This window comes from Moschus berezovskii, chromosome 10 (genome assembly GCF_049115385.1).
Source record: "Moschus berezovskii isolate FMDL1 chromosome 10, NW_MosBer_1.0, whole genome shotgun sequence".
Lineage (NCBI taxonomy): Eukaryota > Metazoa > Chordata > Mammalia > Artiodactyla > Moschidae > Moschus > Moschus berezovskii.
In genome coordinates this window covers 78,499,493-78,526,890 of record NC_142469.1, presented here as the reverse complement: position 1 = coordinate 78,526,890, position 27,398 = coordinate 78,499,493, and the positions used below count along the sequence as shown (strand labels likewise).

Genomic DNA, 27,398 nt, shown 5'->3' with positions numbered 1-27,398 from the left:
CTCCTAAGGCCACAGATTTTTACATTTCATTTTTGTATGAAACATTATGTGTTAGTTTGACCTCTAAATATAAGAGAAAAGATGCATAATTTGGATAAAATAAAAATTCATACTTTAGTCCAGCATGTTCACACAGATACAGGTTTTCAGCATGTTGCTTTACTCACTCCTAAAATCATATTTTCAGCAATACTGATCTTGCTTTCAAGTTACTTTGCTCCCACATAATTTTTTATAATCCACATAAGAATACGTTTGTTACCCTCCCTCAACAAAAACTAGAATTATACCACACTATTAGTTAACTTCTTATTAGTACTTTCAAATTCATTTATATGTATTACATTGGTGCCATCAGGAGTAATATAAAATCTCACGCTTTCAGTCCGCCTTTGAAATAAGTTGAGCACAAGAGAGTTAAGAATTTTAAAGTTGTATAGGCAAAAGTGTATTGCATGTTTAGACGAGGCATTATTTCCAGCATTTCTACTAAATATAACTTTTATAATTAGTGCCATTTCACCTTTAATACTGTTGACAATATTATTCTTTAAGCTGTTTTTATTATATATGATAAAGGGAACTTTTTTCATTATCATAGATGGAAAATCAATATAATTTGCCATGGATAGAGAATGACCTTGCAAATGAGTCATTTTTACAGAAATAAAAATTATCTTGTACCACCTAAAATTATCTGACACACCAGTTTGAGAAACACAGGTTTAAAGAGTTACACTCCTTGTGTCCCTTGGGCTTTCCAAAACACATTTTCTAGCCTTCCTTTTCCATCACTGTAGAGAAATGTTGAGTCCAAATTTTTTTAGCTATTACATTTAAAATTATTGTATTAGTAAATTATTTCCATGCCTGATATATACTTGAAGTATCTGAAATTGAAGTGTCCTTTGAAAATTAGTTTAATTTTTATTATTTTTCTTAATATCCTACTTGTAAAATGCAAACAGTTTATAAACACACAATTAAAAACCAAATTACTTTCAAGGAAGATAATAGCAGTTACCTTCCAAATTGCCCCTCAACAATCTTAAAGCTTGGCCACTGAAAAAGAAACTTTCCAGCTGAAGTGGCAGCATCTATTGGTGCAGTCTGGTACTGCACCCAACAAAGTTCTACAAGGCAATGAGGAGAGGAAGATAGATCATTGGGGAGAAGCTCAAACAGCCTGAAATAACATGCAGGGAGGAAAATTTTGAAGTCTGAAATCTGCTGGAAAAGTCCGGAAGTGATTCAGAAACACTAGAAGGTTTGATATGACATGAATCAGGAAATCAGAATATCCTTGAATGTATAACTTCATCTGAAAGAAGACATTTGTCGTAGGGGGAGAAAAATAAAGATGACTTTATAGTGAAAACTGGTAGAAATAAAAGATTCACTTATTAGAAAGTCCTTTAGCCAACCTTCCTGCAGTTATCATCTATTATTTATTTTTAAAGTGTGTATGACATTGTTCTGGCATTGGTTTGCGTGTAAGTCAAATTAAAAAAGCAAAGCCCTCTAAGAGCTAATAGTCCAAAACTTTAATTTAAAAGTAACCTTAAGAGGAAACCATTCCATCACTTTAGTAAGGACAAACATTATGCTAGAAAATGGAATAAGACATTTACTGAACACAAGTTCATGTGCCAGACACCAAACTAACTGAAACATCAGAGTTTGAATTAGAGAAAGGTTTATTCCAGAGCCAAACAAGGCGAAGGGTCATGGTTTGGAATTCAGGAAAAATTCTTAGGAGACTGAATGAAGCCTAATTCCCACAAACAAGAAACAGGGGACATAGAAAGGATTTGTACTTCAGAGGGCCCTACAGGGTCTTGCTTGCTTTCAATACTACATTCGCCAAAAAAGAAGACAGAAGACTGGATGCTTGTAGAAATAATCCCAGAATAGATCTCTTAAATTACTCATTTGGGGTACATTTAAAGTCTAGCTAGAAGTATACACAATTCTTAAAAAATAAAGTCATTTGGTCATTGTCTCGCACATTCTAAGCCAAATCCTTTGAGTTTTGGGAGAGTGAACTTTCCCGGTGGCTCAGTGGTAAAGAATCTGCCTGCCAATGCAGGAGACACAGGTTCTTTCCCTGGGTCAGGAAGATCCCCTGGAGAAGGAAATGGCGACCCTCTCCAGTATTCTTGCCTGGAAAATCCCATGGACAGAGGAGGCTGGTGGGCTACAGTCCGTGGGGTCTCAAAAGAGACCAGTAAGACTTAGAGACTAAACAACAACAATCGTGAACTGGATTTAACACTGTTTTCTCTACTACTTTGCCAATAACAGAACAAATAAAGATAAAACATGATTGCCCAGAAGTCTAAAGTTCTGTGCTCCTGGTTTTCTAAAATCTATAAATAAACACACTTTCTGAGTAATTTTGTACAAACAGATCAAGCTTAAAAAGGTTTTCTACTGGTTTGTGAAAGTGAGGAAATCGGATCTGCAGGAGACTTGTTGGGTCATTCTCTTGTGCTGGGCTTTCTGCTAAACTTCCTCATTCTTGGCTGAGTCTCTAAAGAAAAGGAAACGCACACTTTCTGGGAGACAACTTCATTATATTTACTTTTCTCTCTTGAAAGTTTTTCTCAAGTCAAATCCTTTTAGTACCATATTATGCAATCCTACTCTATCTTTCATGTTTACGCCCAACCTTCAGATGTTTATAAACAGATATCATGCCCACTTTTAGTCATCTGTTAGCCACATTAAACAAATGCAAGGCCTTTTAATCTGGTTTCAGTTCAGTCTCTCCAAGCCCTTAATCATTCTTATTGCTTGTCTCTGAACTATTTCCAGTTTCCTAGATGTTCATTTTCATTAGACGAATCCCACACTGAATGAGTTATTACAGGTGTGGTCTCATTAACATAGCAGAATGAATCCTACATTTATTTTTTCTCCTGTGGCATTATGTTCTGATTTCCCAGCTAATTCCCACCAGCTCTGCTATTTCCATATTCTGACAAACTTAGTGTAATGTTTTTTTCTTCAATTTCACCTAACACATTGTTTCTTTTATCAAACAAGCCTCATTTCTTATCTAGTACTTCAAAAACCCAGTTTTAAATTATAGTAGAAGTCAAAATATGAGTAAGATTACTTCGTTGTGCTTTTGATTTCATTGGCTTATCAATACCTACATCTCAAAATAAGAAATGTCCAGTCAATCTCTTTTTGCATACAACTCTTCATCATATAGTCTTATGATACATATCTGCCTATGAAAAATGTCCACTGATTACAATCTGAAAGTCCCCAAATGTACAATTTAATGATTGGTGGAAGGAGGAAGATTACAGATGGCAAATAAACTGATTTGACAATTTTAAAGTAATGTATTTGGCATAGTCAATTCCAGTATCCATTCATTTTATAAAATCATAAAGTTAGGTAGATTGTGAAATTGCAGAAATCCATTTGAACTGAATATTTTTGAGTGAAACTATTATAACACCACTGAAAACTATACCGAAAGCTTTATAATGTCCATTCCTTCCACTATATTTTATAGCACATTTAGAAACTATTCATACAATGTTTTTCAATTTTTGGTATATATTCTCAGCACCAACTCCAACACCGATTAAAATGACTGTTATGTTCGTCTTATTTATTCTTCCACCAACCCTCTCAGCAATATTGGTCAGGACTGAGTGCACCTACTTGCCGTTGTTCAGTCACTAAGTTGTGTTCAGCTCTCTGTGATCCCATGAACAGCAACACGCCAGGCTTCCCTGTCCTTCACTATCTCCCGGAGTTTGCTCAAATTCATGGTAAAGCCTAGAACTTTGATTTTTACCCCCATCCCTTTACTAATCTCCTTTTCAGAAGTCTGGGAAGTCTCACTCCCAGGTGGCACTAGTGATAAAGAACCCGCCTGCCAATGCAGGAGTCATAAGAGATATGGGTTCTATCCCTGGGTTGGGAAGATCCCCTCGAGAAGGAAACGGCAACCCACTCCAGGACTCTTGCCTGGGGAATCCTATGGACAGAGGAGCCTGGTGGGCTACAGTCCACAGGGTTTCAGGGTCAGACAGGATTGAAGCAACTTAGAATGCACAGGAAGCCTCACTGTAGGTCATGTTGACATCTCAAGCCAGACACACTCCAAGGTGAATGCATCAGCTCAGAGACTCTCCCCAGCTTCTCCCACCAGCTTCTCTTCTTGAATGAATTTTGTCACCACCTTTGTTAATGCTTCTTCACCTCGCTTTCTTTCATTTCATAAACACTAAATCAAGAGGGCGAGGTTATCTTGCATCAGCAATGTCTTCCCATCTATTCTTTCATTTCTTTATCATAGCTGCCTCCCCAAGCTGGGTTCCACATCTGCCTCTTCTGTCATCATCAGCATTCCCCCTCCTCTAGGTTCTTTCCTGCTCATCAGGAGAAGAATCTTGCATCTTCCTTTCTTTTCCATGAACAGTACCGTCTATCTAGAACTTGATAAACAGTTGCTAAAATTATAAAATTAGGTGCTTAAATGAAGAATGAACACATACTCCAGTTCATCACCTGACTTCATTATAGCAGAGGACATTCAGTGTGATGAAGACTTTCCTCCTGTAAGTTTAATTTGTGTATTTTAATCTAACTCTTGTAGGATCCCCTTTGGGAAATTTGATATACTCCCTAAGCCCAAACCAATTCCCTCTTTTGTATTCTGCATTTTACTATTCCAAATTAGCAGGGATAAAGTGTTCTTTGTGTATCCTATGGTTCAGGACCTGTGATGAACCATCCCAGCTTCATGATAGAATTTCCAAAGCAGCCTATGGGTTTAAAAAAACAGAGATTGGGGCATATGGCTCAGGAGGTGAGCCTGAGGACAACCCACTGAGACAGGAAGCTTTATGTCTACAGATGAGGGAGGGCTGAGTTAGAAAAAGGCAGGAGGGAAAGGATTCAGAATAATTGCCTTTCTCAGTGCCTATGTAGTTCTGCGGAAATAATAAGGGTTCACTACTATTGCACTGAACCAAATGAACTGATTTAGCCACAGTGCCCCTGCTGGCTTGTTTTTAACTTCAAGGGAGCCAGAGCCACCCCTTCTGAAATGAAAAGACGAGCCCACAAACCTTTATTTGAAGATGAAATGAGTAGTGCACCTTAGGGAGGCCTTTATTCTGGTGCTTCTCTATTCTGCCTCATCTGAATTTTTGAGTTCTGTAAACCCTGTAGCCTTCTTCTTGTGTGTGCATGTTTAGTTTCTTCAGTCATGTCTGACTCTTTGTGCACCTATGGACTGTAGCCAGACAGGCTCCTCTGTCCAAGGGATTCTCCAGGCAAGAAAACTGGAATGGGTTGCCATGCCCTCCTCCAGGAGATCTTCCTGACCCAGGGATCGAGCCCAGATTACTTTACATCTCCTGCATTGATAGGTGGATTCTTTACAACTAGCACCAACTGGGAAGTCCTTTCCCTTCAAATAAAAGGCAGTCCAACTTAAAAGAACTGACCTTTCGTCTGCATCAGTTCAGTTCAGTTCAGTTCAGTCGCTCAGTCGTGTCTGACTCTTAGCGACCCCATGAACCACAGCACGCCAGGCCTCCCTGTCCATCACCAACTCCCGGAGTTCACTCAAACTCATGTCCATCGAGTCGGTGATGCCATCCAGCCACCTCATTCTCTGTCGTCCCCGTCTTCTCCTACCCCCAATCGCTCCCAGCATCAGAGTCTTTTCCAGTGAGTCAACTCGTCGCATGAGATGGCCAAAGTATTGGAGTTTCAGCTTTAGCATCAGTCCTTCCAATGAATACCCAGGATTGATCTCCTCTAGAATGGACTGGTTGGATCTCCTTGCAGTCCAAGGGACTCTTAAGAGTCTTCTCCAACATCACAGTTCAAAAGCATCAATTCTTCAGCGATCAGCTTTCTTCACAGTCCAACTCTCACATCTATACATGACCACGGGAAAAACCATAGCCTTGACTAGACGGACCTTGGTTGGCAAAGTAATGTCTCTGCTTTTTAATATACTATCTAGGCTGGTCATAACTTTCCTTCCAAGGAGTAAGTGTCTTTTAATTTCATGGCTGCAATCAGCATCCGCAGTGATTTTGGAGCCCAAAAATATAAAGTCTGACACGGTTTCCACTGTTTCCCCATCTATTTCCCAAGAAGTGATGGGACCAGATGCCATGATCTTTGTTTTCTGAATGTTGAGCTTCAAGCCAACCTTTTCACTCTCCTCTTTCACTTTCATCAAGAGGCCTTTGAGTTCCTCTTCACTTTCTGCCATAAGGGTGGTGTCATCTGCATATCTGAGGTTATTGATATTTCTCCCGGAAATCTTGATTCCAGCTTGTGCTTCTTCCAGCCCAGCGTTCCTTATGATGTACTCTGCATATAAGTTAAATAAGCAGGGTGACAATATATAACCTTTACATACTCCTTTTCCTATTTGGAACCAGTCTGTTGTTCCATGTCCAGTTCTAACTGTTGCTTCCTGACCTGCATACAGGTTTCTCAAGAGGCAGGTCAGGTGGTCTGGTATTCCCATCTCTTTCAGAATTTTCCACAGTTTATTGTGATCCACACAGTCAAAGGCCTTGGCATAGTCAATGAAGCAGAAATAGATGTTTTTCTGGAACTCTCTTGCTTTCTCCATAATCCAGCAGATGTTGGCAATTTGATCTCTGGTGCCTCTGCCTTTTCTAAAACCTGCTTGAACATCTGGAAGTTCACGATTCACATATTGCTGAAGCCTAGCCTGGAGAATTTTGAGCATGACTTTACTAGCGTGTGAGATGAGTGCAATTGTGTGGTAGTTTGAGCATTCTTTGGCATTGCCTTTCTTTGGGATTGGAATGAAGACTGACCTTTTCCAGTCCTGTGGCCATTGCTGAGTTTTCCAAATTTTCTGGCATATTGAGTGCAGCACTTTCACAGCATCATCTTTCAGGATTTGAAATAGCTCAATAGGAATTCCATCACCTCCACTAGCTTTGTTCGTAGTGATGCTTTCTAAGGCCCACTTGACTTCACATTCCAAGATGTCTGGTTCCAGGTGAGTGATCACGCCATGGTGATTATCTTCGTCATGAAGATCTTTTTTGTACAGTTCTTCTGTGTATTCTTGCCATCTCTTCTTAATATCTTCTGCTTCTGTTAGGTCCATACCATTTCTGTCCTTTATTGAGCCCATCTTAGGAGCCACCAAAGAAGCAATTTTAATTTTGAATGAAAAAATAGACCATAAATACTTAATTTTTTCCCAAATTGGTCTTATTGTTAAAAGCAATGTTCATAAATACCAGAACTAAGGCCACTCAGGAAATTCAAGGGACCAGTGGCATTGCTTAGCTTTCATCTTGGGTTTCAGGTTATCAAATTCTAAAATGCTCTTCTTTCACTGTCAAATGCTTTCCTCAGTTTTCCTATTTTAGAACCTGTTGTTTGGTGATTGTCCCCACTGACAAGCTTTTCATTAGAACTTTCTTCTCCCTTGGCTTTTGTTGGCTGTTCAGTCACCTCCACCTCTCTGATCACTCTTTTTTTATCCTTTCCTTGAATCCCCTCTGGCCACTTAAATGTGGATATTCTCAGCATCTGTTCTTAGCCTTCATAAACACTCAGTCAATCTAAGGATAGACAGAGATGAACCAGGCAGAGTCCCTGTCCTCCAGGAAGTTTCAGTCTAGAGGAGAAAATAGGGCATGCTAGGAAAGATTGAGGGCAAGAGGAGAAGAGGGCGACAGAGGATGAGATGTTGGATGGCATCACTGACTCAATGGACATGAGTTTGAGCAAACTCTGGGAGACCGTGAAGGACAGGAAAGCCTGGTGTGCTATCCAGGGGTTGCAAAGAGTCAGACACAACCTAGTGACTAAACAACAACTCCTAGCCCTATTCAGCCAATCCCTTGCTCAGTCCCTGTTTGTTTCCACTTCCAAGATGAGCTTGACTTTCCCTCCTCCTTTGTAGTTTCTGTTAATGCTCACTTAGTCTGGGCTTCATTTACTCTATGCTGCTGCTCCTGCTGCTAAGTTGCTTCAGTCGTGGCTGACTCTGTGCGACCCCATAGACGGCAGCCCACCAGGCTCCCCTGTCCCTGGGATTCTCCAAGCAAGAACACTGGAGTGGGTTGCCATTTCCTTCTCCAGTGCATGAAAGTGAAACATGAAAGTGAAGTCGCTCAGTCTTAGTGACCCCATGGACTGCAGCCTACCAGGCTCCTCCATCCATGGGATTCTCCAGGCAAGAATACTGGAGTGGGTTGCCATTTTCTTCTCCAGGGGATCTTCCTGATCCAGGGATCAAACTTGGGTCTCCGTATCGCAGGCAGACTCTTTATCATCTGAGTCACTGGAAGAGCCCCTAGCTTACACCCTTGCCAACAGGTATATCCCAAATGTGGTTCTAAACTTTTTAGCAGTGAGTCAAAAAGAGAAACTTGATCAGTTATACAATTCTCAGTGCCATGAAAGTATAAATATCCTATAATTTTGATGACACTAAGGCTTGTCTTCACAGTAAAGACAGTGTGTTATGTCACATACTAATCCTCAACAACAGTCTACTAAATAGATGTAGTGACTCCTTCCACTGGCCTATTCTCAGTGTTAAGCTTACTTGTGTCTTAATATATATATATATTGTAGCTGGAGAAGACTCTTGAAAATCCCTTGGACAGAAAGGAGATCAAATCCATCAATCCTAAAGGAAATCAACCTGATTATTCATTGGAAGAACTGATGCTGAAGCTGAAGCTCCAATACTTTGGCCACCTGATGTGAAGAACCGACTTATTGGAAAATGCCCTGATGCTGGGAAAGACTGAGGGCAGGAGGAGAAGGGGGCAATGGAGAATGAGATGGTTGGATGGCATCACTGGCTTAATGGACATGAGTCTGAGCAAACTCCAGGAGAAAGTGAAGGACAGGGAAGCCTGTCATGCTGCAGTCCATGGGGCTACAAAGAGTCTAACACAACTGAGTGACTGAATGACAACAAAATCAAAGTGTATCCAGGGTTAGAGTTTCAGGAATCTTGCATTTTTAAAATATATCATTCATTCCTGAGTCATTCCTTCCACTGTTTTTCTAACTTGCTTACTCAACCGTTGTCAGCAACCCACCAAAGAACTTCAGATAAACATTTATTTTCTTTTTTCAATAACAGTAAGATAATCAAGATAATCATTGTCAAAGAATAACTGATTTTATAAGGCGTAAATAGGTTTGATTGTAATCTGCCTCAAACTTCTCATTGATAGCTGCAGAACACTAATTGCAGAGAATTTCAGTGATTTGCTCATTAATTGTTGGGGAAAAATAAGTAGAATACAGGTTTCTCAACTCTTCTCATGCTGGTTGAAGTTTCTGAGCACATCACATTGTGCATATTATAACTGAGGATGGCAAATTTTAATAGGAACTCTAAATATAATTTTCTATTAAAATATGCAACTAATTAAGAAGTAACAGAAATGTCAAGACTCATCCTTATTATGCCCTCCTTTTTTTCTTACTGTTTTTTTTTTTTAATTTATTCTTTGCAGCACCTTATTGTTGCTGTTGCTCTTTAGTTGCTAAGTCAGGTCCAACACTTTTGCAGCTCCATGACAGTAGACAGCCAGGCTAAAATTGAAAACCAATAAAACAATTCTTTAGTATAGGTTTCCTGTTGTATAGAATTCAGAATATTATTACAAAGGGAGAATGAATGAGATCCATTTACCATGGTTATCAGATTTCAGGAATCAAGCGCACATGAATTTGCTTATTTTACTAACACTCCCTATAGAAACTGGATGTCAATTCAAAGGCAAGTTATAAATGGCAATAAGAATAAACCATGACTGTCACACGTATGTATATAACATTGCTTTTTAAGTTTTATATTAATTACTTTTAAAGAAAGCAGGTCTTACATTTACAGCTTTATTCTTATTATCAAAATTCAAAGATACTTATGTTTGATAAGGTGAATATTTTATCAATGCTAATATTATGTTAAGTAAAGTAAGGAAAGTTGCTCAGTCGTGTCCGACTCTTTGCAACCCCGTGGACTGTAGCCTACCAGGCTTCTCCGTCCATGGGATTCTCCAGCAAGAATACTGGAGTGGGTTACCATTTCCTTCTCCAGGGGATCTTCCCGACCCAGGGATCGAACCCGGGTCTCCTGCATTGGAGGCAGATGCTTTAACCTCTGAGCCACCACAGAAGCCCATTTACTTTTCTCAAAACAATGCTAATACAGTTTGAACGCAACACTGTGATGTTTAACTTAAAAAGACTGTCAAACTAAAAATGAAGTATAATATTTAAAATGGGTAACCAACAAGGACTTACTGTATAGAACATGGAATTCTGCTCAATGTTATGTGGTAGCCTGGATGGGAGGGGAGTTTGGGGGAGAATGTCTGTCTGTGTCTAATCTATGTCTATGTCTATGTGTATGTCTGTGTATGGCTGAGTCCTTTCACTGTTACCTGAAACTATTACATTGTTAATCGGCTATACCCTAATACAAAATGAAAAGTAAAAAAAAATAAAAATACATTGTTAATCGGCTATACCCTAATACAAAATGAAAAGTAAAAAAAAATAAAAATGAACAACAATGCAGGTACAACACACCAGGACTGCCATGTAGACTGAGGACACAACCAAGCATGGATTTAGGTACCCATTGTAAACTGAAAGTATTCCATTCGTGTTTTTAAAATCAAAGCATTTAAAAATATGTTTATGGGATACTTTTTCATAAAACAATTACTCTTATGCTATCATTTAAATTCTTGTTGAGCAAAACCTCAAACTTTAAGTTAATTTGGGGAGTCTACATATTTTGTGTCAATCCTCAGATGAATATGGAAAATTAAAACTTGTCTATTTCTAAATAGCAAACATCACAGCTCATCAAGGCTCACACTTATTTCACAAATTAAACCCACAACAGCATTGTTTATGCATTTAGTTCGATGTGCAAACAATGCCTCATTGAGGGTTGTATTTCAAAACAAACAACAACTTGCTTTAGTTCCCTTTTCATTTCTCTGTAACTTTGAAGTGTGTGCTTATATGAAACAGCTTCTCATGGTCATCAGTGGTCTGTATACCATAAGTAACTAGCTAGATTAACTCCTAGCTTCACGTTACTTCTTGTTATAGAGTCTACAAATTGTGTCTTCGGTGCCAGTCTTGATCATACATAAATTACAATGTTTTGTCTCTTCATTTTTCCAGTATGTACTTCCTTTAGATCCCTCAAATCATTAAACAACGTATCTGTTATTTTAATGCCATTAGCATTTCTGTTAAAGTAGCGATGAATAATTTTTTTCACATTAAAACTAATAAAGGGTTATTCATCTCAGTACTTGTGGTTTCAAAGACTGTATACCAGTTAGAAAATGAATGTCTATAGTTTTCTTCTTGCTTTAAAAATTTATACGTAACCTGATATTTGAGATTGTCTAGCAAACAAAAAATCATCCCAACATTCCAACTTTTATTAAGCCTTTTCTTACAAAGACTCGTTCCTTATTTTAAAATTTCTAAATGATTCTTCATAACTTCTTGACTTGATGGACCTCAACTAACAGACTTCTAGAATTTTCTTGTGAGGAAACTGAAGCATTCCAATTATCTTATAAAATGATGAATGAATACATACAAAACTCAACTGCATTTTGCCTTTTGTTTGAACTTTGCCAAATCCAATGGTAGCAACTTTTTAATGGAAGAAATTATCAAAACCATAATCTCATTCCATGTGCAGATGAATCATAATTCTAAGCAAAGGTAGAATCACCATTTGTCTTATATTCTGAGTTAATTTCTAAAGAATGTAAAAAATGTAACAAAGTACTTTGTGATAGTCTCACCAGAACTTGGAACAGTTTCTTCAGAAAAAAACCTAATTATAATAGTTTTCCCTCAGGCACTGCAACCTATAATTTAGCAGTCATCATCTCAAGGTATTGTTTGTGGTACTTTTTGCTAAAGTCAATTGCATTGCAATCCACATCCTGAAATTCGCCTTTCAAAGTTGCTCGTGCAACCATCTTTAAAACAAAAAATGTTTACTTGACATTTTACAAATTGAAATAGCTTCAGTTCAGTTCAGTTCAGTCGCTCAGTCGTGTCCGACTCTTTGTGACCCCATGAATCACAGCACGCCAGGCCTCCCTGTCATTCACCAACTCCTGGAGTTCACTCAAACTCATGTCCACAGAGTCGGTGATGCCATCCAGCCATCTTATTCTCTGTCGTCCCCTTCTCCTCACACCCCCAATCCCTCCTAGCATCAGACTCTTTTCCAGTGAGTCAACTCGTCGCATGAGGTGGCCAAAGTATTGGAGTTGCAGCTTTAGCATCAGTCCTTCCAATGAACACCCAGGACTGATCTCCTTTAGAAGGGACTGGTTGGATCTCCTTGCAGTCCAAGGGACTCTCAAGAGTCTTCTCCAGCACCACAGTTCAAAAGCATCAATTCTTTCGTGCTCAGCTTTCTTCACAGGCTTAGTATCATCTAAAAGATTAGCTAGTTAACTGAACATTTCTCCTTTCTAGATCATCTTCAAAAACACTGTGTATTCTCTCTTTAATGTTCTGTGCTATGCTTAGTCACTCAGTTGTGTCCAACTCTTTTTGTAACCCCAAGGACTGTACGTAGCCTGCCAGGCTCCTCTGTCCATGAGGATTCTCCAGGTGAGAATACTGGAGTGGTTTGCCATACTCCCTGCCAGGGGATCTTCCCAACCCAGGGATCGAACCCAGGTTCCCCACATTGCAGGTGGAGCCACCAGTGAAGCATTTAGTGGTTTGGTTGATACTATATCTCATAAGTTCCTTTTTGTATTGCATTTTGTTTTAAAGCTGAAAGTCAGCTATTGCTATATCAAAACAATACCTATCATTTAAAATATATTTTTGCCACCATCTTACACCATACATACAAATTAACTCAAAATGGTAGAAAACTTGAATTTAAGATCTGAAACCATAAAATTGCTAGAAGAAAACATAGATCTGAGCTTCACTGACACTGGTCTTAACAGTGTTTTTGTGGCTCTGATGCTAAAGGCAAGGAAAATAAAAGCAAATATGACTACATCAAACTGAAAAGCTTCTGTACAGTGAAGGAAACCATCATCATTTAAACTTTGCCTTTCAAAATGAAAAGGCAACCTACTGAGTGGGAGCAGATATTTGCAAATCACAGTTCCCTGATCACAGATAGAACTAGTGCCCCCTTCAGTGGAAGCTCTGAGTCTTAACACTGCACTGCCAGAGAAACCCTGGTAATTCATTCTTATGGGTTAACATCAAGGGAAAAAGGAGAAAAGGAGTTGAAGAAAAGGTTGCCTATCTAGTAGGAAGTATAAAGGGAAGGATATAGGGATAGTGAAAGGAGTTACATGTTGATTCTAGCTGCAGTCATAAAGATGTCACTTCCCACACTCAGCAAGAATCCTTTGAGTCATCCACAATCCATAATCTTAAGCACTATCTCATGACCTGGCACATAGTAGATATCCAACCAATATTTGTTACATGAATAAGCTGATTCAATTTAAAAAATATAGCTTGATCCTTAAGACATTTCCTTATATTTCCCTAAAACCACCTTTCCTGAGTTTGGAAGCTGTCATAGCAGCAAGAATTTTGAGACTTCTATATCATAAAAGCAAGAAAATGGTTGATTTTCCTCGTTTTGAATTACAGAATCCATCCTAACTAGTCCAAGCTTTAAGGATACTTTGAGTTTTTCATTAAAACATCCTATTTTGAATGTGCTGATTTGGCAAAGAATGACCTTTTGGCTATGAAAATCATTTTTCCTGTAATGTTAAATGAGTGTCAAGAAATTAATCCTCCCAGCACACTTATAGAAGCAATAATAGTATGAGTTGGTTAAGAGCTGCTTTGATAGGGTACTGTAAAGCCCTTTAGTCTTTAAAGAGCCCTGGCATTAGGTAACTTTAATTGTTGGTTTCAGATGTCAGTCTCCATCAGGAACACAGCTGGAGACTGATAGGTGTCGCTTGGGAATAAGTATTTTGCGTTACTTTGAAGTCAATTGGACTGAACATGAAAATTTTATAGTTAGTGGCAGATTTCTTTTTAAGATATTTAAGTAAAGTATCCCTTAAACCAATTACATTAAAAACTATCCAGAATAAGAAACCTCAAAGGGAAATTCTCCTCAGTGGCAGTGTTAATCAAATAAACCAAAAAAACAGTTTTCCCAAACCCATAATTTCCAAGGTTGGGGGTGTCCTCATTTGGTTGCAGCCCTTTTTAACTCTTTCCATTTCATTTCTAAGCATCTTTTGTATTAAGTAGCTATTTTTAAATGTTCAGAAAAGATAGCATGCTGTTGACAAGGGCAAATGGTGTGATGGTCAGGTATGGCAGAAAGCACACCTGGGACTGATCCTTCTTGTTTTCTTTGGAAAACATGGGCTTCCCTGTCCTGGGAATTGTGTCCTTCATACAGAGAGGACCTTCGAACTGACTCATTTCCTCTCTGACGAGGATATGAGGATAACACGGGTATTTTTTCTCAATTATTCAAATGCTTCAATTTTGTTTCCTACTGGAAGAATTGCACATACATCAGTTTTTAATTGATTCATGATTTATATACTTTTCATGAATTGAAATGTAAGTAACCTGATATTAAAGTTCATGGATTCCAAATTAGCAGATGGGAGTCAACAAGTACTAAACCAAGTGTTGTTCTTACATGAGACAATCAATTGTTATTTTACAATTTTAAAAAAAGTAGAGAAAAGAAAGCAAAAGAATAAATAATATGTAATGTATAAATTGGTTGACTTTAGTATTTTATCCAAAGCTATTTCTAACATATTATCAAATTTTCCAGTTCTTGTTTGACTCTGACTTCAGCATCAATCAATGTCTGAGTATTGACACCAAACTTCATTCATGCTTTATTCCCTCGGTTTTCTCACTCTTGACATTCCCTGTCATATCATTAGACAGCTACTTCTATTCTTTGCTTGAATCACCAGAGAAACTTTTGTTCTAGACACTTTATGTACTGTATTTATTGGTTTACATAAAGAACAGAGTGACTCTGGGGGTGATGACTCTGTTATAGGAATATCTGCCACCAAAGAACATTTACATTTTTTTCTCATCGTCCATTTGTTGAACAGCAGCAAACAAATGCATTTAAATTTTTTTTTTTAAGAATTAGAGACCCAATGATTACATAAATGAAAATTCTGTAAGAGTAGAAGCTATCATAAACATTATATAGTCACAGAGCCAGAGGAGTAAAATGTATTTTAAGGAATGTAAGTATCAGTGAGACAGGTAGGTCTTTCTAACAATTGGTGATAACACCTTACAGGGTCAGCTTCACACTGTGTTTTATGGCCCTACGTTCTCTCCTTTGACACGCAGACCAGAGACCATAGAGCGGGAAGCACTATACTAGGAACCCAGAGCCTGGGAACCAGGTCCATTTGTGCCAATGTTTGTTGTCATTTAACCTCTATGTTCAGTTTTCTAATCGGCAGCAAAAACGGATCCAGAATTCAGTGATTTATTTTTACTTGACTCTATCACCTCCCTTTTCTTATAGTTGATTGCTTGCCAGTCAATGAATAAGCATTTAATTGTTGCCTAATATGTACCTAGGTTGGCTGAATCTCTTAGTGACTAAATAAATCTGTTTCCCAACTGAGGGCAAGTCTATAAATGGTAAGTAAACTAAACCAATAGCATACAGACTGCTCTACTCAGATTTCTGCAAGTTTTCTGTGAAGAGTAACTGAGGGTCAGGGAGCAACTGCATGCATGGATCTGGCTGCTACTTTAGCATGAGAGGACTTGTGCTAATCTAGGATAATTACTTTTCAGGTCCAGTTTATCATGGGTGTGTGAATATGGCTGTTATTCAGATGGTATCCCGTAACAACTTTCAAGTGATGGGAGAAGGGGAAGATGTGAAACATATGAGGAGATATGCTTCTCTAATAGCTCAGATGGTAAAGAATTGCCTGCAATGCAGGAGACTTGAGATTGATCCCTAGGTCAGGAAGATCTCCTGGATAAGGGAATGGCTACCCACTCCAGTATTCTTGCCTGGATAATTCCATGGACAGAGGAGCCTGGTGGGCTATAGTTCAGGGGGTTGCAAAGTGTTGGACACGACTGAGCAGCTAACACACTTTCTTTTTACGTGTAATGGGAAAATAAGTATTATAAAAGTTCAATCAAACCCATACACATAGAAATGCACAAGTAGACTGTTTAATCAAGGCTAGTAAAGCTGAAACTGCAATACTTTGGCCACCTCATGCGACGAGTTGACTCACTGGAAAAGACTCTGATGCTGGGAAAGGTTGGGGGTGGGAGGAGAAGGGGACGACGGAGAATGAGATGGCTGGATGGCATCACTGACTCTGTGGACATGAGTTTGAGTGTACTCCGGGAGTTGGTGATGGACAGGGAGGCCTGGCGTGCTGTGATTCATGGGGTTGCAAAGAGTCGGACATGGCTGAGCGACTGAACTGAACTGAATTGAACTGAGGATTGCCCATAAGGCTGTATAGTCATTGAAACTGTGACTGATTTATCTGTTAAGAAAATTTGTTTTCTTCCAAAAGGTCTCACCCACAGCTCTGTAAAAGATTATCTACGTTCCACCAATAAGAATTAATTATTTTGAGTTAAACCAAAGTTTTCCCGTTCTCATGAACATTTCTTTCACTTTGCATGTGTGCTAAGTCGCTTCAGTCACTTCTGACTCTGTGCAACCCAATGGACTGTGGCCCACCAGGCTCTTCTGTCCATGGGATTCTCCCAGCAAGAATACTGGAGTGGGTTGCCACGCCTTCCTCCTGGGGATCTTCCCAACCCACGGATTGAACCATGATCTTAAGTCTCCTGCATTGGGAGGTGGGTTCTTTGCCACTAGTGCCAATTGGGAAGCCCCTTTCTTTGGCTTGGTGGTACCATAATGTTTTTAAGCTATCTTGGTGGGACTTTCCTTTTTTCAATGTAATGGCAAACTGGACCACACTTCAAGAATATATCATGTAATGAAGATGTTTTGATATGGGCTAGGAAGACACGTGTTTGAGTAGCCTGGGAAACAGAGGTCTGGGAGAAGTATTACAGTGGAGATAAAAGGGAACCAGAAAGGTTTAGGAGGGGAATCTCTGACTCTAGGGAAAGAAAGTGAACTAAAAGGGAAGATAGGAGAATAACAAATGCTTAGTCAACTTTCTGCTCTATTGAGAGCCTGTTGTGGCTTATGTTTACATCTTGAGTGTTTTTTGTGTTGAAGTATAGTTGACTTACAATATTATATCAGTTTCAGGTGTACACCAGAGTGTTTTGATACTTCTATAGATTACACACCATGCAAAATGATTATAGAATATTGACTATAATCCTTTAGTTGTACATTATATATCTGTGACTTTCTTATTTTATGACTGGTAGTTCTGGTAGTTTGGGTGTTTTTGATAAAATGTTGATTCTTATTTTTTTGTCTGAGTACTTAAAGAATTTTATTTACTTTTATACCACTTGAGAACTTATGTAAGGCAAAGTTTTCCTGTTAATTCTGTTCACTTAAATATTAGGATAACCATAGCTAAATGGATTGATTTCTCTAGATATAACACAGAGATAAAAAGTCACTTTTTATACTTTCAGATTTTAGAAAGCTCATTGGGTAAAGGGCAGGTAGGAAAAGAAGAATCATTACCAAAATAGTAGCAAAGTTGAAAATACTGCAGATAAATAATATGTTATAGGGTCACAAAGAGTTGGACACGAATGTGTGACGGAACTGAACTAAACTGAAAGATGTATGTCATATTCTTTATGTAGTAAGGTATATGGTAATATCAGCCAACTTTTTATGTACTTAGGTATTACACAGATTATCTCCTTTAATTCTTACAACTCTAAAAGGTAGATACCATTTTTAGCTCACTTTACAGATAAGAAAATGAAGACTTAGAGGTCAAGTCACTTAGTCAAGCTCACTTTGCTAAGCCAGAAGCACAGCAGAGATTCAAATTCAGGTTAATAAGATTCTGAAAATGAAATTGTCCAACAATTCTGGAAGCTAGTTCTCTATGGTCATGGGGTATTGGTTGGCGCATAGGGAACCATTAAGGAAATGAAAACAGACAAAAACCAAAACAAAAGGTAATTATTTTGCTGTGGCACTTATGGAATGATATAAGAATACATAGGTTTATTGACTTAGAGTCTGAGGTTAAATTAAGACAAGCTGAGCTGAAATTGTCCCTAACCAGCATTCCTGCAGCACCCTTCCAAGCAGTCTGGTGGGTTATCCCTTATATAAGTTGAATTAAGAGGTCATTGCCAAATCTAAGAACTTATAGTAGACTTGTAACTAAGTAAGATGTTTCAGAAAAAAATGAAAAAGCACAACCAATGGAATGAGTAACTTGGCATTACCGTTATTTTCTGAGTTGCTACTTGAATTCTTTTACAAGGAGCACTGATGGGAACATTCCTCAGGTTGTTTCAAATGCTGTGGACTAATTAATCCCGGGTGCCTTTCAGTGAAACTTTGCTTTTGCTTTTTGGTTACGGTGACCACACATGTAGGATCATATTACCACCATGGCATTGTGGCTGAGAGGCACAACAGCTAAGGCTAGAGTGTTCATTCCATCCTGCCTTACTTGTTCTAGTTCTCTGTTTTACCCATTGGCGTTTTGACATTTTTATCAATTCAGCAGAATCTTGACCTTGAACTTGATTTTTCTCAGCCCCAATTTTTAAGATGAGAAAATAAATATGTAACTTGGATGATAAATGTCATCCATTTTCCAAGGTAGAATATTGGTTCAAATAGTCTATATGACTAAAGATAGGAGTTGTGTTCCCATGTTACCTAGAAGAGCACTCAGGGGCCAAGACAAACGGAAATGAGGCTCTGTCTAGACATCTTTCCCAGGCCTTCTAGACCTTGCTTATCTCCATGCTCCTATGATCAGAGTACAGGTAGCATAATTCAAGTAAAGTACAAAATGGACAAAGCATATGCCTTTGGAAGTTATAATAGATCAGACTCCTGGGGATATAGCACTTCATAAAGGGCTTCTGGGCTGTTGGCAATGTTCTATCTCTTGACTGGGCTCTAGTTACACATTTGATCACCTTCACTGAGTTATTCACTTATGACTAATTTATGTCATTCTTTCAATAAAATCATCTTTAAAACGGTTGAGGGGAGGTTTTTCTCATAATACATTAATCTGAATATCACAACCATGTGGTTGCATTTATTAAATCAGCAATCATTTTGAAAAGATGGCAGTAGAGTCTCAATGATGGAAGTCAGGTCAAGGGAGCTTTGATCTGGATGAGAAGAAGAACATCTGAAAGAGTTCTGAGCACAGGGCAACTCACATTAGGCCCAAATGGAGGCCTACTGTGGGTGCTGTTGGATTTAGGAGGCTGCTTGTGGATACCTTAAAGGGTCTGGATCAGGACAGGTGTAAGCAGGCAATGGAAGAGAGAAAAAGACACTGGGGTAGAAAATAGAAAACTGAAGAGTAGAATCTAAAAACAAACTTTTCTTACTTACCTCACAATTTTCCTAGGACCAAATCTACTTGAAAATAATAATGATATTATTCCAAGTGACATAGAGTTTAATTAAACTTTCTCTAATAATTCAGAAATAATTCTCTTTGTAAATCTTGGTGGTTTTATACTTTATTTCCTACTTAGTTCTTTATTGGCAATTCACTAGGAGAGGTACTAAGAGTGGGGAGAAAGAAGTAGGATAAAGTCCACACAGGATAGTCATTCTGCAGAGATTCCCGATAGTAAAGGTTTACCAACAAGACTATGTGATTTTATACATGATTTTGCAACTCAAAGAAATCCTAATATTAAATGCATCAGTTAATAGTGTTATTCAGAAGATAGTTTTATTTAAGGGAAATAATTTTTTACATGTATTCATTCACTTATTTTACAAATACTTGATGAATTCCTGTTATCTGCCCCTATTTGGTACTTCTTTTTAAACTTATAAGAATATGGACTATAGAAACAGACTGAAGAACGAATGCCTCAAAAAATTTGAAATTATGACTAAAATATAAATTATACATTTTGAAAATAAGAGATGGCACGCACCCAAAATAGAACATGTTCTTCAGAAATCCTTCTGATGAGTTTAAAAAATATGTCAGAGATTTGAGAAACAGAGTAATATAAAATGTCCTGCACTTTAAATTCTATTGAATATGTTTCTAATACCAGTTAATAATGTTTACTTTTCCCTGTATGTTCAACAGTGTTACCATGCAGCACCCTTAGCTCTAGAAAGGGAACTCTTACTGTGTTTATTTTTGTCTATGTGTTGAAGCAGCTCTCTTTCTATGGAGAGAACCTGCAGTAGAGTAGTCACTTGTTTTCGCTCAGTTCTCAATCCAGGGGAATCCTTTATTTGTTTCAATCAAGGAGAGCAAACATGGCCTCAAACCAATATCTACAGAGTCAGATTAAAGGATTTTCAACTTCTTTTCTCTCTGATTGATCAGTTTCCCTTAGCACTGATAACTTTGCTTTTGTCTTTCAAGGAAAAGGCTACTTAATCTCCATAGAGTTTCAACCCTATGACTCCTCTCTCCTTCCTACAGCCAACTGTTTTTAAAAAGAAGATATCTGGCTCCTCATATTTGAAACAGAAACATATATTCTTAAATCAATAGGCTGTTCTGAACTTGGGGAGTGATCAGTTGAAATTTGTTTGAGAATATCATATTTCTTGGAAAAGGACTGGCCCACCTTTCCTAGGTCCTGAGTTCTCAAAGCAATTTTCTGGGCTGGCCTCCCCCCATAAGAAACTTTATAAATATCTGCAGCTACAATTAACAGAGCCCTGTGACAGAATCCTAAATGAGATATAAAATTATGTTTTGAAAGTTGTGTGCTTTTTTTTTTTGGTTCTGTTTTTCATTGGCCATCAATAGACATTTTCCTTTTGAGTCTGTCATTATCTTCCTCCTTAGGTAAACCTCATTTTCCCCATCACAAATCACAGAAGGCTTACTGATAATGAGTAACTTCAGTGTTAATTGAATACTATAATTCTCCCTAGTGACACCTTGTTTGATGTCAAATAGGTAATGTTGGAGAATAATGCTGCTTAAATCTAGGCTCATAAAAAATAATTAATTTCATTCATGTCTGTAGCCAGTGGTTTGAGAAGCACTTAACCTTCATGTTTTCTCTATCAATAAAATAAAAATAATTCTTCATTATGTCATTTGGGCTGTGTTTCAAATTTTTAGAGTAAATCATAAAAATATTGAAAATTAGTATTTTAAATGAATTTTCAGTTTTCCTTAAATTTAATAGTGATAAAGTTGTGTTTTCTTTAAAAAAATTTAGAGTATTGTTAAGGACCTTACAATTCTCCTAATTTACAGATAGAGAAAACATATTTTAAGGATCTCTGCCACTTTCAATGTCTCCAGGAACTTGGATAGATAATAATCTTTGTTCTCCTAAAGGAATTTTTTTTTCATAACTTCTAAAATGAGGAACAATGCAAGACTTCTAAAATGTCACAGACAGAACACAAGAGTACACTGGGTCAAAGATAGTTAATTACAACTTCTTATAAAAGCACAAAATAAAAACCAAGAAATACATTAAAGCTGTACTTACAAATTCAGATAGAATAGAATACAACAAAGTAATTTGTCATTCAAGAATGTATTTAATAACCCAAGCTAAAATTCAGTCTACCAGGGAAAAAAATCCAAGCCTTATGGGGAGAACTGTTAATATCCTTAAAGCCTCAGTTAACTTATCTGAAAAATGAGGTCAGGACAGTACCTATCTCATTAATTAAAGAAAATAATGGGTTTTTCTCTCTTTTTTTGACTGCACTGCATGGTTGGTGAGATCTTGGTTGCCTGTCCAGAGACAGAATTCAGTCCCACAGCAGCAGTGACAACTCTAAGTCCTAACCACTGGACCACCAGGGAATTCCTAAATAATGGGAATTAACAAGTTAAAGTCTGTAAATTATTTAACACAGGGACTAGAACATAGTTGACAGTTGGTACATTTTAGCTATTTCTATATTTTCATTATTACCATTTTACATGCAGAGGACTCTTACTTTTCACAGTAGTAATGTTCCCAAACTGCCTTCAAAAACTAGATCATCAAATACTGAATCATTGCCCCCAGGAGAAATTGAGTGTTGGCACTTGAAAGTCTTAGTCACAATAATTTTCATCTGGTGAACAATATACAATCTTGTTTTATGTGTGTTTCTGTTTAAAGATACTTTATCTAATATACATTGTTGATTCATTAACATTGAACTTGGCCAACAGCACTATAATTCATGCCTAAAGTTTATCTAACATACTTATCTTCTCCATAGAGCACATCACAGCCTTCTTGAACATAGGAACACTAGACAATACTTGAAGGTCATTCTAAAATGCAGTCGCCAAGAAGAAACACAAAAATGTGAAAAATGTTACATAAAAAGGGCAAGCCCTGTGGGTACTGGCTTTAGGGTTACAAATGAATGGTAGCCAGTCGGTGGATCTGCAAATATAGAATCTGCAAATCAGGAGGTTCAACTGTACTGAGATTTTGAAAAACTAAAATCAATTGAGTTTGCCTAGAGAAGCGTATTCAAGAGAGAAGCAGCAGGAAAAGAAGCTGGAGGTTTACACTCATTCTAGGAAAGGTAGGGTCTGGTAAGCCCTGTTAAGAAGTTAGTCCTTTTCCAATAATAATGAATCACCATTGCTACAGAGTTTTAAATGGAAGATTGTCATAGTTAGATTTGTCTTAGAAGTGACCCCTAAAACAATGCCTTATATATTGTGTATGTTCAATGTTTACTGAATAAATTCCATATTCAATGAATGTTTGAGTGCAGTGTAGAGATTAGTTTTGTTGGGGCCAGTGACAGGGCTGGAGGTAAGGAGATTTTAATATGCTACTGCTATTCAGTGTTGCCCTGGAGGTTCTAGCCAGGGTAACTAGGCAAGAAAGGAGACAAAAGGCGTTCAGATTGGAAAAAAAGAAGTAAAACCATCTCTCCTTGAAGACGACATGAAATTTCTCAAGATTATACTAAAAATGATTAGAACCAATAATTAATTTCACCAAGGTTTCAGGATACAAGATCAATACACAAAAAAATCAATTACATTTCTGTACAGTAGGAATGAGCAAACCAAAAATGAAATTAGGAAAATAATTCTATTAACAATAGATAAAACATGTCAGTATAAATTTAACAAAAAACAAACTTCTAACTCTGAAAACTAGAAAATGTGGTTGAAAGAAATTAAATAAATAGACATTCATATTCATAAATTGAAAGGTTTTAGGTGTTAAGATTACAATAATCCTCATTCAGTATAATCTCTATGAAAATTATAGCTGTTTTTGTTGCTGTTGTTACAGACATTGACAAGCTAATATTTAATTTTATATGAAAAGCAACTTAAGCAACTTTTGATCCAAAACAATCTTAAAACAAAGTTGCAGGACTCACAATTTCTGGCCTGAAAACTTACTGTGACACTACAGTAATTATGACAGGGTGGCATTACCATAATTATAGATATTAAGACTAACAAAATAGAACGGAGAATCCAGAAATAGATCTTCTTTATGATAAGTTGATTTTCAACTTATGTACCAAGACATTTTAATAGAGGAAGAATAGTCTTCAACAAGTGGTGCTGGGATAACTGGAAACCTCATACAAAAAAATGAAGTTGTACCTCTAACTCACAGCATATACAAAACTTGGCTCAAAATTGATGAAAGATCCAAACAGAAGAGCTAAAACTATAAAACACTTAGAAGAAAACAAAGATGCAAATCTTCATGACTGCAAATTTGTCAACTGTTTCTTACATATGATACCAAAGCCCTGAGCAATAGCAGTAGGACAACAAAAGATAAATTGGATATCACCTAAATTAAAAACTTTTGAACTTCAAAAGACACCATCAAAAAAGTGAAAAAGCTGCACACAGAATGGAAGATTGTAAATCATATATCTAATAAGGAACTGATATTGAGAATATGTAAATAACTATTACAACTTAGTCATTTTTTTAAAAGCCAAATAAAAATATGAATAGACCGTGATCCAAAGTAGATCCATAAACAGCCAATAAGCACAGGAAAAGATGTGCTCAACATTATTGGCCATCTGAAAAATGCAATAAAAGCAACAGTGAGATACCGCTTCACACCTACTAAAATGATCAAAAAAGCAGAAAATAACAAGCATTGGCCAGGAGATAGAGAAACTGGAACCCTCATACTGTGGTGGGCATGTGAAATGGTTTAGCTTCTTTGGAAAACAGCTTGATAGTTTCTTTAAAATTTAAACATAGCATTACTATTTGATCAAGCAATGCGACTCCTGGATTGATATGCAAGAGAAATGAAAACACATGTCTACACAAAATTTCTACGTGAATGTTGATAGCAGCATTATTCACAATAGTAAAAACGTGGAAACATCCCAAATGACCATTAACTGATGAATAGATAAATAATGTGATCTATCCACACAATGGAATATTAGCAATATAAAGTAATGAAGTACCCATAAATGCTGTGACACAGATGAACCTTGACAACATTATGCTAAATAGAAGCAGCCAGTCACAAGAACTGCATATTGTATGGTTCCATTTATATAAAATGTCTTGAACAGGTAAATCTGTGGAGACAAAAATATATTATTCATTTCCAGGGGCAGTGACTGCTAATGTGTATGAGGTTTCTTGTTTGGTGCTGAACCAAAGCTGAATGCTTTGGAATAGTAGTAATGGCTGCATAACTTCATGAATATATAACTAAAAACCACTGAATTTTACATATTAAAAGGATGGATTTTATGATGATGTGTTACATATCTAAAAAACTTTTTAAAATAATTCTGTAAGTTTTCCCAGTTTTCTAACACAATTACAAGCAATTGTGCTCCATTTTTAAAATAAGTTATTGACAGAATCAATCCATAGAAAATTAAGATTAAAATGATGGCTGTTAAATACCTATTAAGTTCCATATCAAAAGACTCATTAGTTGTGAAGAGCATCGGTGTAGAATGAGACAAACAAGGAAGGTAAAATCTAAGCATTTAATGAAATTTATTTAGTTTCACCGATTTTTTTGTGGGATGATAGGTTGAGCGAGGAAGAGTTATAGGGCGAAGGAAGAGAAATTCTAAGATAACTTATAGCCAATAAATTATTTTTTAGAACAGATTTCTTCCAGAAATGTGTTTTTCAACAAGATTAATTTCATTACTCCATTCACGTAGATGGAATCCTTGGTTTAGAGTCAGGCAAGGCTAAGTTATACTAAAAACACTGCTCAATTTTAAAATAAGGGATTTATGTGCATGAAGGTGTGAATCACTCTTTACCAGTTAATATCTCACCCTCCTGTCCTTTCTATTTGAGTCAAGAATACATCTGTCAATTGCAAACATTTATTCACCTATTGGATGAACAAAAAAGCCAACTGAAAATGAGCTTAGGAAAAACACAAGCCTGGTCTTATCACATTAACAAGTGATTTTTAAAATTGTTTTAACCTTGTAGTACGTGGTTAGTCATCACTATGCTCACCATTAACTCAAACTAGATACTTGTTCTTTTGCCAAATAATGTCACTTTAAATGTGTGCAAATATCAATATCACAGTGAAATTTAGGACCTAAATTCTGACAAGGTGTGACCACATGCATGGTAATGAAATTTCATCTGTTCCCTTAAAATTTCTCCTCTAAAGATGCTTTATTTTAGGAGAAATGGAACCCATTTAAGTTTAAAATATCCATTCAAGACAGCTATGAAAAAATAAACTCTACTAAAAAAAATTCTAGCTCTAAGTATGTATGGATTTGTTATTCACTGTAATTCACTGGCAATGTTTTCTAAGGGACTAAAACTTTTAATACATTATGTATGAGAAACCAAAGTTTCACTGTGTAGTATATTAGGTTAAACCCTTTAAAATAAATACTAGACAGTGAAATTCATCACAATATGCCTCCATTTAACATTTTCTTTTAGCTAATGTTCATTTTTTAAAGAACTGGCTTAGGGCCCAAAGAGGATCATGTAACACTGAAAAAAATCCAGATCCCTGGAAAACATTATATAGAGACATTCCAGTGTATTTAATTTTTTAAAAAATTATATTTGTCAAATTGTTAGCCATCTATTAGACTATGCACTCTGTGAATATACCACCATTTTAAAGTGTTGATAATATGTCTTATTGGCCTTCCCATTAGCTAAGAGTTCCTGGTAAAATATTTTCCTACCACAAAAGCCACCAGTCATCAACCATGTCAAACAACATATTCAGTATGGATATTGAAATTCTAAGTTGACTATATTCAATAAATAACCCAAAGATATATAATGTTAACCATATACTATTTTAAGCATATTTAAATCAAGCTATATAACATAAAAGAATTTAAGGCAAAACATTTATATTGATCTCACCTATGTAAATCTATTACCTACTATGTTTTACAAATGTATAATTTTTAACGCAGCCTTATTCAGAATGGATTTTAATTGCATTTATGTATTTAAAGACTAGGACTAGAAATCAACCTTAAATTTATCAAATAAATTAACTTGTGCTTTATTCTCTTTGATAGATAAAATATACATAATATAAATTTATCCATTTGATAATTTTAAGCACAGTTCAGTGACATTAAGTACATTCACACTGTTGTATAACCATCACCACTATCTATCTTCAAAACCATTTTTATCCTCCTAAACCAAAATTATGTACCTATTAAACAATGGCTCCTCATTATTCACTCCTGCCTGTACCAGAAAGTACATTCTACTTTCTTTCTCAATAAATTTGACTAACCCCGACACCTCGTATAAATGCAATCATGCAAAATTTGTCCTTTTGTGGCTGGTTTATTTCACTGATCATGCTATCTTCAGGGTTCATGGCTACTATAGCATGTGTTAGAAATTTCTTCTTTTTTAAGGTGGAATGATTTCCCACTGTATGCATTTATTAAAAGCATATTTGCATATTCATTCATCCATCAATGAACACTTGGGTTGCCTTTACCTTTTGGCTATTATAAAAATGCTGCTATGAATAAGGGTTTAAAAAGATCCATTTGAGCTTTTGCTTTCAATTTTTTGGGTATATACTTGGAAATGAGATTTCTGGGTTCTTTGCAATATATATATATATATATTTATATTTTAGTTACTCCGTCATTCCAGCTCTATAAATATACATATATTAAAAGTTTTTAGATGTGGACCATTTTTAAAGTCTTTATTGAATTTGTTACAATATTGCTTCTGTTCTACGTT

General features: G+C 36.7%; 1 protein-coding gene across 3 annotated transcripts in view; it reads right to left on the bottom strand.

Moving 5' to 3' along the window:
* Nucleotides 1–27,398, bottom strand: part of EYA4 (EYA transcriptional coactivator and phosphatase 4) — a 383,860-nt gene that overhangs the window by 344,682 nt on the left and 11,780 nt on the right. For 2 of the 3 annotated variants that reach the window (XM_055432873.2, XM_055432871.2), the window contains one exon: nt 9,528–9,603. The exons of the other annotated variant lie outside the window; for it this stretch is intronic. The gene's annotated coding sequence lies outside the window, so the exon portion shown is untranslated. The remainder of the gene's footprint in view (nt 1–9,527; nt 9,604–27,398) is intronic. 3 annotated transcript variants of the gene reach the window in all.